Source organism: Molothrus ater, chromosome 15 (genome assembly GCF_012460135.2).
Source record: "Molothrus ater isolate BHLD 08-10-18 breed brown headed cowbird chromosome 15, BPBGC_Mater_1.1, whole genome shotgun sequence".
Lineage (NCBI taxonomy): Eukaryota > Metazoa > Chordata > Aves > Passeriformes > Icteridae > Molothrus > Molothrus ater.
In genome coordinates, this window is record NC_050492.2 from 3,886,756 (window position 1) to 3,897,812 (window position 11,057).

Here is an 11,057-nt window from a genome sequence, read left to right on the forward strand (position 1 = left end):
GGGATAGTAGAGATTACTCAATGTACTATATTAGATCTCAATTATGAATGTGCTTATTTTCTTTATTCTAGCCAACATCTGTAAATCTGTATGTGGAAAATCATAGAAATTAATGTACATGTTTAACTGGCTCTGAGGAGGGCTTTGACTTGGAACAAAATTATGTAATATACCTTCAGCTGCCATAAGTTTTACTTCCCATTTCATAGGCAAATTTGAGACAGTTAATAGCTAATTATCTTAGTTCTACCCTTCTATTTATTTTTATTTTTTACCTAGCTGCCACCTCACTGTCTCACTCCCCCAACAAAAAGAGAAAGTCTTCTGAGTTTAACTTTCTGTTGATTGTTTCCAGGAAAGGAAGATTGATCCCAAATTACTTCTAAACATGGTTTCATCAAGGGCTGAACTTGTCTAATGACAAAACAAAACTTAGGGCGTAGTTTCAACCGTGCTGTTAAGAGGGCTTTAATTCAGAGAAATATTTTCCTTTAATCTTTCTTGCCTCAACATGTGTCCTGTTCTTCCTCCCATCATTTTTAAAAATCCTGATATAGACTTATATGCAATATCCTAAGTTGTTAATATGTTGAAGTTCTGATGAAAGGAAATAGTACATAAAACAATTTGTTTTGGCAAGAGTGTGTGCCAAAAGCAAGCCCTCCCTTGATGTGTCAGTAGAGAAATAAACACAGGAGGGAGGAAAAATGCTGGAGAAACAAACACAAATAGAGTTTGGATATAGAAACACTATAAGTTTACAAATAGTATCTATTAAACAAACGTTAAGACTGGAAAGTTAAACAAAATGAAGTTCCCCAGATACATGAAAGCCCTTACTAGTAAGCCTTAAAATAAAACAGAAGATATGAAATTGAACTGATGAGGTGATTGTTTCTCTTCCCAGTTTGCATTCTTGAAAGGCTTTAATACATGAGTTGCTCACATATTGGGGAAAATTCAAGGTTCTCATTTGGGCTGGGATTATAATTTTCCTGTCTTGTCTAGCCATGAGCCAGCATTTGGCTTTGTGGAGTACTTGGAGGACAGAGGTTTTCTTACTGTATATTACAAATAATTTGCTTGAAAATCAGAGTTTGTGACCTGTTGAGCGTGTGGCTTCTTACCTGTATCTTGTAGGAGTGTTGGGTCACGTGAAAAGAAAGAACTTCTAGAAAAGGTGTGGGGTCATGTGAGGCTGTCCAGGACAATGCAGGTGCCTGGAGAAATGGTGGAGGAGGGGGTGAGCAGTGAGCAATCCCCTCCCCAGGGCCAGCAAGGCTGAGCCCCAGTCTGCATGGGCTTGGCTGCTTTGTGCTTCACAGCCTTCAAGCACAGGGGAATTCTCTCCAGAGCTCTGGAGCCCTGTTCTGGCTCAGGCTACAGCAGAAGGTGCTGCCACTTTGCCATCATCACCTCAGGGTAGAAGGCACTGAGATCCAGGGTGTCAGGGTGGGTGAGCTCCTAAGTCTCTGCTTTGAGCTGTACATGATTTGACAGTGCAATTCTAGTCCTTGAAGGGCTTGCTAAGGCACTCCCCATTAGTACAAGTTCATGTTTTTATAAATGTCTATAATGTACAAGGTACAAATAATGTGAAACCAGAGAAATAACCCCTAGTTTAACTGCTACAGATATAAGGGTTATCACAAGACCATTGCAAAGCAAATCAAGGAAGATGAGTCATTTCACCATGATGGTCTCTCTTCTCCACAGAAAGATGTGATGCTGTCACTTGGTGCCTGAGAGGTGTTGTAACCTTAGTTTGCCAAATGAACACCCTGGAACTTACCCTGTTGTTTTCTGTAGGATGTGTAGTTCAAGTGAAAACGACTTTTCCAGTTTTGAGCACCAAGGGATTGTAAAAAGAATTGAATCTCAGAGAGAATACTAATTGCAAACATGAAGACCAGAAAATCCCAGGAGCCTGGCTCCTCTCTGTACATTCCTCGTGCAGTAATGTAACATGACTGATGTGGGTTTAGTTGCTGGAATTAAAGAAACCCTGTGCAAAGGGTTCATTTAAAGTTCTCAAATGCTCTGAACAGTTCTTTAGCTTGTATTCCAACAAGTGTGGCTGCAGCATGTCAGCTCTTGGAGGCTGGTGAGTAGCATGTGACTGCTCCGTGACCATCAGCCATGAGACCCTTGCAGTTCATTTTTTACTGGCTGTAGGTGTCTGGTAGGGTTTTGTCACCTCGTTGGTTTGAGGGATTTGCAGAATTGATAGTTTCCCCTGGGGCCAGCAGTGTTGAGGGAGGGGAGGAGAGTTTTGCCTTTTATCCTACATATCTGTTATCATGGTAATGTTTAAGCCACTGCTCATTCATGCTCTTGAGAGGACTGTCTAAGGTGTTCTCACCTGTTTTGCTTCTTGGGGAGATACAGGTTTAAGGAAAACAGGCTGTTTAGCTAATTTAGGTGTATGGCTCCTTAGGTTACTTCTTTTTGAAAGAAGTTTTTACCTGGGAAAAACTCATGATTTATTGTCTTGCTTTCCATAGTATCTGTACAATATGCTATGAATTACAGCACCAGGAATTTCCATCTTTGCAAAAGATGTGTATGTACCAAAAATCCTGTGTATGTACCAGAAATCCCTACTTAAATGAGCTGTTTTTTCCTGCACAGGAGGGAAATTGTGATCCTGCCTAGTTTTATACTCACTTGTGTATTTGCTGCCAGGGTGCCTCTCTCCCTAAACTAAACTGATCTCAAATGCTCAGTTAGGACACTTCACTCCAAGAGTAGAGCCCTGAGGGGATGTGAGGGAGGCAGCCTTGCCTTCTGGGAGGTATTGTACCCACAGAAGGGTTGAGATCAACAGGAAGGGCTGCTCCAGAAAAGGGCCCCAAGGATGGATCAAGCAACCTGTGGATGTACCTTGAGCAAAGCTTTTCAGTGTGACATTCCATCCCCACCCTCCCACCACTCCTCACTGCCAAAAATAAAAGTAAAAGAGCTTTCTGGTTCAGGACTTTATCAGAAGTGGTTTGAAACTATAAACAAAGATTGCCTTTTTTTGATTTCTGCTGTGTTGAGGGAAATACAATAGTGTGATGTAACTATAAAGAGAAGGGTGGCATCAGATGCCAGATTCCATTATCTTCCTATGGAACAATATGTGGGCACTGCAGGTTTTGGCTCCCTCAGTTGAAAGTGAGATGACTCATGTAAAATCTTAGCCTTAGGGAGTCTTGTTCATTCTGATAATCAGTAACTTAATTAATGCAAATCTCTGAAAACTAATGAAAAGCAAACAGAAATGTATTTGATTTACCACTCCTGTAACTGACTCTCCTTGAGTAGGAGCAGGATTAGTCAGCTGCACTGCAAGATGCAACAGGCTGGGCTGTGCTTTCAGGGAAGGTGATCACTTGGAGTAATTGTGAGACTCTGGTAACAGAGAGCAGTCCAAAGACTTATCCACTGATGATAATGAGAGAGATTGATAATCCACCTGTTTTCTTTTGCTTTAATCTGTGTAGGACTCCTGGCTAGAGTGGGCTTTTATGGCAGTTCACCTAAAAATGGCCAACAACTGACCAGGCCCATTTGCCAGGCACATTCCCAGAACTGAATTCTTCCATGTGCTGGCTGTTGCCTTATTCATTTCTTGGGAATTATCAGTTTCTGATGAAACTAATAGTGGTAGAGGGTGCTATCAGGTTTTGATATGGAAGACTCATTTTGAATTGCTGCTGTCACCAAATTTATTAGAATTCAGAGGTTCTCCTCAATTTAATTTTATTTTAAAGCTGCTCTGTTGCAGGTTCTTGATGCTCAGCTGTATTCATCCATCTATAAATGTAATGCTTAACTATGGAAAGAGAGCTACAAGGTTTCTACTTTGGGTGTGATAGGCATCTTTAAAATAAGAATAATTTTTCAGAAGATGTGTTTTTTTCAGAAGTATTAAGCATAAGAAAACCTAGACAGATGATATCACAGAGTTTGAAATCACCACACTGGCTCTGGTAGGTGCTTTTTACATGAGAATTGGTTGTTGACTGATCTGAGCATGAGATTTTTTTCTTAAATCCCCACCTTTTTAATCTCTATTGAGCATTTAAGATAGATCAAATACATAGCAAGTCTGTTAACAAAGTGTTAAAATATACTTTGAGGAGTTTGTCCCACCTAACCCTGATCAAAAAATGGTAAAAAATCCTTTTAGAGGTAGAAATGGGGTGGGCATTACATGATGTGGGGGAAAGAAGCAGTGAAAATCACTTCCTCTCACAGGAATGATAAAGTGCCATCTCTTCTAATGCTCTTTGCTGCTGCTTCTGTCACTTTGCACTGATATAATAAAAGTACAAGACAGACACAATGGGCTTAAAACATTTTGGTGTCTGCAGCCTTTGTGGCTGCTGTTCTGCAGCTGAGGGAAGTACACAGCAGAGTAGGAAAATATTTCATCTCTTAAATGAATAGTGTAATTACAGAATATCCTGAGTTGGAAGGGACACACTGGGAACTGCAAAGTCCAACTCCTGCATAGGAGAGCCCCAAGAATGCCATCACACTTCCATTCCATTAGCCCTTCTTTAGCCATGAACATAGCTTGGGAAGTGTGCCAGCTCTGGTGCAGAGTTCAGAACTGCACACATGACGTGGATTTTTCAAGTGTTATTTGCAGTTGTTTCTTATGAGCTCCTAGTCCTGCAAAATGTACAACAGCCATCACTTCAGTTGGTTTAGCAGATAGCAAAATGTCATCTCTTGTGTGGATCCATCAGCTGCAGCCCTGCCAGAATACTAATGTGCAGAATTCATTTGCTCAAGTGTTAGGGAACAGTCCCTGCCTCCAGTGCCCTTCATTTTTTATTGCCTATCTTGTTTGGAAGCACAATAAGCTTGGGCCTGGCCCCCGTTATCAAATTATTGTAGGAGATATTGACTGAGCAAAATGTTCTCCTTTTCTCTCCTGTGCTATTACCAAGATAAAGGTTGTGTGTATTGAACCTCTGTGCAAGTACTGATAGAGACTTCCTTTCCTACAAACATCAGTTACCCTGGGATAGATGCTGCAGATAAGAACATGGGCTGATGAAAAACACTAGTGTGGAAAAAAAAATCAGTAATGCAGAAATGGTGTGTTCTCTAGGAAGAGTTTGTTTGTTTTTCAGTTATTATCAATGCTTATCACTTTCTACAAGAAATAGATTTATTTTTAGATAAATAGAATGACAGCAGTGGTTATTATCTTTGTCTTTAATACATGGGTTTCAGAGGTTGTGTGTAGCTTTCAAGGAGTTGGATGGCAATGTGTTGAATTGTCAAATGTATTTTGAGTGGTTTTTTCTGAGTCAGAGCCTTGGGGAGAGGAGGACACATCCATTCAGCTGCAAAGTCAAAGGGAACAAAACTGCACATAAACACTGAAGGTGTGACCCTCAGGATGGATCATGACACAGGGTCCTCCTTTAGTCCCCTAACCCCCCCAGGTCACTTCTCCAAGGTCTTTCCAGTTTCTGAGAACTGCAAGTATGGGAATAAGCTGCAGAAATCCTCCTTAGGATGGTCATTTATAGCTTGTTGATCAGGAATGCTGCAGGAGAGGAGGGTTTTAATCACACAGTAAAACTCTCTAACAACAATCAAGATGGGGCTTTTAACTGCTGGAATTTGAGCTTGGGCTGAGGAAGTTTGGAGAGGTCAGGTCAAACAGACAGGAGAAACCATGGCTGCTTGTAACTCCATGGGACTTAGTGATTTTAATGCCCTCCCCTTCTACCCCTCTTAGCAAGGGGTCCATAAATAATTCATAGCAAGTCTAGGGGACATTATAGTTCATGATATTACTGGATAACTATGCTTTTTGCAGCTAATTCTGAGCTAAATAGATAATTTACTTGTAATAATTTTACACTGGAAAGTTGACATGAAAGCTAATTCTCAGAAGTCAGAAATTCCTTCACTGATTCTTGGAATGACCATGATGAAATAAATGCCCATTAACTCAAAAAACAGACATGGATCCATTTGGCCCCAGTGCTGTGACTTCTGGGCACTTTGTTATCAGCCTTTCCTGCTGTTTACAGTAGCTGAATATTGCAGCTCATGTTGAGAGACCTTACTCAGAAAAATCAAAGCATTTACATGACTTATCCCATGCACCAAGTGGGCTCCTGGATGTCCTCTTGTCCCCTGTATTGGGAAGGATGAAAACTTGACAAGAAAATCTCACAGATATGGATGCTTAGCAGAAAGATTTTTGAATGTAGAATCTGAAGAAGGAACAGATAGGAAGCAAGTTTTGATATAGAAGAAAAGAATTGCTGAGCCAGTCTCACTGGATAACCAAGGAGGCAAAGGGTGTGTTAGTTAGAAGGGATTTTATGGCTTAGAGCAAGGGATAAACCCACCCCAAACAAGAAGATGTTTTTACCAAGCAAAAAGAGAGCACAGGCAAACAAGGCAGCAAAGTTGCAAGTAGAAAAAAGGTCTCAGAATTTTCCACTGCAAAAAAACTGAAAAACAATTTCTACCTTAAACTATAATGTACTAACTTATAGTGATTGAAGAACAGTAACATGAATATGGTAATTATAGTAGTTATGATAGGCTATAGGTAAAAGTTAAGGTATAGATTGGTTCTACTGTATTGAGATGCTAAGCAGAAAAGTATATAATGTAATGTAACAAAAGTATATAATGTAATGTACCAAAAGAAAAGTCTATAATGCATTGTAACCAAACCCAAAGGGTCTCCAGGCCTGCCTGCAGCTGGAGCTGACAGCTGTAGGCACAGGCTCTGTCACCCACACCCTGACTGCTGGAACACCTTGAATAGAATAAACTGCATTTTGGAGAGCCCCTGGAGTCCCACATCCCTCATTTCAGCTCTTACACCCAGGTGTGCCACTGACTGAGGTGCAGAGCTTTCAGTGCAGTGCCAGGATGGCCCTTTTTCGTTTGCACATGGATCAATGTGCAGAGTGACAGTGCAGGGCCTCTCTGATGCTCGCTGCAGCTGCAATGGAGTTCATGGCCTGCTTCCATTGTACCCACATAACTGGAACATCACAATGGGAGGGACAGGAGACACAGCTGAGCTTTTGCATCACTTCCCTGGTCAGGCTGTCCCTGCCCTGATCCCCCTCCCAGCCTGGACACCAGCTCCATCTGCCCCCTCTGCTTTTAGGCTTCTACACAACATTTAACAGAGGAACTTGGTTTAGCTTTTGCAATGTCTTCATGTCTAAAAAAACCCCATAGATTTTATTTCTGTGAAAAATGGTGTTGATCCAGAAGCTTTTAAGGTTTAGTTGGTGTGATCTGGAGCTTGAAAATGCTATCACAGAACATTCTCCTCTGTAACTAACAGTATAATTTATGAACTGTTATTAAACTTAGTTTTCATATTGAAAGGAACAAGAAACTGAATCCCAGCAGCTCCAGAGTTCAAGCAATTGGGTAAAATAGAAAAGATAATTTTAATGTATGGTCTATGAAAATATTTTTTCTGAAATTTTCTCACTCAGACAAAAATATGCACAAGTCAATTTGAAGACAGCATTTAGGAGCTGTCTGCCACATGCACTCTAGTGATGATTGCAGTGCTGGCAACTCCCATTGCATGGCAGGATCTGACCAGATGATCCTCCAAGGAGTGTGCTGCTGATGGCTCTGGGCAGTGTCCTTGGACTCCTGCACTGAGCCCTGGCTATGCTCCTCTGCAGAAGAGTCATTTGCAATTCTCTCTTCCTTCATCACCTTCAACAATCTCACCAGTGTTCCAGAATTTTGGCTGTGCTTCATCTTGGTGTCCATTTGTTTTCTTGCAGTCTGTCACTTTAATGCATAGCAGTTAATAAAATAACAAAAATGTCAGAAAGAAAAATACAGTATGAGAGAACTGAAAATGAAAATTGAAGAATGAACTCGAGCAGATTCTAAAACAAACACAACTGAGAATTGAACACAGCAGAGAATTGAACAGCTAGCAGGATCTGGGCAGGGGCACTGAGAGCTGAACTTTCTCTTTGGTTGTTTTTGTGAAAGTGTATTTAAACCAGTCACACTGCAGGTAACCAGGCACATTCTTGCCTAGAACATGGGGCAGGTGAAACACCAAAACACTTGGATTGATTTAAAATAATGTTGGGAAGTTGAGAAGATCCTAGATTTCACTGATCTCTTTATGCTGGGGTTCTTCACAACTGTGACTTTGAGGATGCAGCCTTCACAAAAGGCACTTTACTGATTTTTGTATGTTTAAATCAAAGTTTGATCCATCTTAGAGCATGAGAACAAAGTGAACAAATGCTTTAAGCAATTTAAATGGTTATCAGCACTTTTACTGAAGCTGAAGGCTCAGTGGATGTGGATTCTGAGGTTGGAGTTCATTTCACCTTCAGGATATAAAATTGCCAGTAAATACAGAGGCATGGAGGCTGTGACTCTACTGCAACAGAGAGGGTAGGTAGGTTAGGAAATTACTTTGAGATAACTTGGAGGTCAAGAAAAGCATGAAATGTTTCTTTTTGGGGGTCAGGAATTGTGATTTTTCAGGTACAAATGGAACCAGCAGTGCTGCTGATCCCTGTGGAGCTGTGGCTGCTACAGGTAAACCTTTAAACAGATCAGCCAAGGTATCAACTTGTCCAGAGGGAGTTAATCTTTCTGTATTATCAAGTTAAGTAAAATTTCCCAAATAGAAAGGTAAATCCTTGGTAACTTTCAAAAAAGACATGTCTGCCAGCTCTTCTGTGGTGTGGTGTAATTGCCTTTATGAGAGCTGACACACTGGCTATGCAGGAACCAAATTCCTTTTAGAAAAATGGCAGTGTATGAATGACATCAGCTCTGCCTTGCTGTGGAATGGATGTCTCAGGGACTTAATGGATGGAATGTAACAGCAAACAGAACAGGGAGAATTATGAGCTTTTATGGTTTTTGTAAATATGTGAGCAATATTTTGAAAAGCCAATTTAGTACTCCACTGAATATTGATGTGGTAGCATTATTTTAAATCATTCACTTTATTGAAGTAGAAAGTGACAAACCATTTAATCTTACATTGTGCAACAGAAAAAGCATTATTATCTAATTTTCATCTCTCTTTTAAATTGTCCTTAAGTCAAATAGTTCAGTGCATGTGTGCTTGCCCCATTCAATTTTATAATACACTTAAGACAAATAGAAAGGAAAAAGGCTTTTATGAAATGTAGCTGTGATGATTGGAAGACCTGAACTATGGCAAATTTCTGTGCCTCAACTGAGGTGAAACAGTGTGAAATAGTCAAGGCAGCACTTAAATTAAATTTAATCAACATAGACCTGTGAGTATGGAAAACACTGAAGGGTTAAATGGCTGGAAGCTGCAAATGAAGCTTATCTTTGGGAAAGGAAAACAAAGGGGATAAATTTAACTTTCTGGCCATTCTCTAAGGCAGGACTCTGCCAGACCCTGATCCCTCCCTGAGCTGCACGGGAGGTGCTGCCTCTTGAAGGAGGCTCAGATGCACTTTGGAGCCTCTTGTGCCGAGGTTTCATGGCTCTTGCTGCTTTATTTCATACATAACTCTGCTGCTGTGCAAATTGGGAGTTCAGAATATTCACCTGGATGGAGGTGAAGGTGTTTCTTTGAAACCATCCTCAGCTCTAACTGGTGTGTGCCAAGTTACAGGCACAGAGAAGAAAACTTCTTCATTTCTTTTTACCACCTGTTATGTGAGAAGTTTTTGCAATGCTTCATTATTGTTATTAATTCCAATTTCATTTTAATAGGTGTTTATTAAAAGTGATTATTCTAGGGCTATTATAAGTTCTTATTAAATATGTAAGCTCTATAAACGATGCAAGCACTGAAGTGATTTTATAGAGATTGGCAGGGTTTTTTTGAGGTCTTCTCTGATATGGATCCCCTTCCAGTTTTTTCCCCCCCTCTTGAAGGCTGGAGTTGATGCTTTCATGCTGCCATGTCAGGATAGCTGTGGTTTGTGTGAGCCTCCTCACAAGCATGATGGGCAGAGTGTCATTCCAGCTGAGGTGGCAATAATCTTCTGGTTTTGAGTATTTCTATTTGGCAAGCTACTTGTTAGTGCAGTGAATGGATTATAAAATGTAGTACAGAAGTTTCAGAGTATTAACAGAAGCCTTTATCTTGGGATTTGGTGCACTGTGTGAATAAGTAGCTGGCAATTTCATTGTCAGGCCCAACAAAGTACTAAATGAAGTGTTTGGGTTATTAAAAAATACATCAGTGTCACTGTGTTTATTACCCAAAGGTTTTACTCATTCTCTTGTTTTGGAGAGGAGATTTTGGCTCTGGGCAGTGCCAAAGCTTTGGAAATATTCCCTCAAGTTCTGAGCCTTAAAGCTTCGAACAAATGGAGAGCCACAATTCCATATCAAACTTCAGTCTCAGACTTCACTGAGATCATAACAGACATCAGTGGTCTCTAAGAAACTTTGTGAGATGAGCATGGCAATGTAAAATATTCCTAAAGAATACCCAAACTCAGCATTTCTGATGGCAAAACCAGGCTCTGCTTAAGAGACAACAGATATTTTTTCATCTCCCATAATTCCAGTGTTTAACAATACCCCAAGAAGAACCAACTCCTTCTCTAAGGTCCTCTTATCCTCCAAAGATGAAAAATAACTTTGAAGCTGGGCCAGGAAAACACAAAATTGGTTTGTATAACACATAGGTAAAATCTACATGGGGCAGCTGTGGTTTTGGACTTTGTTTTATCCAACTTCTATTCCCCTTTTTCAGTGGGCTCTAAGTGTACAGTGCCACTTGGGAGGTCTGCTCCCACCTCCTGCCTCTCAAAGTTTAAGTAGGACTTTGACCTTGAAATGCAAACACAAAAAAATTCTTAAAAATATATGGCCACTTCAAATACTGGCCCATTTTTATCATTTTCTCTTTGATTGTATAATCTGTCTGCTCAATCCAGACAAGTAAGGAATTATTGAAGACTTATTACACATTAATAATAAATGAAGAAGTGTTATCAGGAGAGGCAAATCAGTATTTTAAATAAGGGTTGAAATAAAAGTGATTAAGAGGTTATTTCTACTGAATCCATAGTGGTATC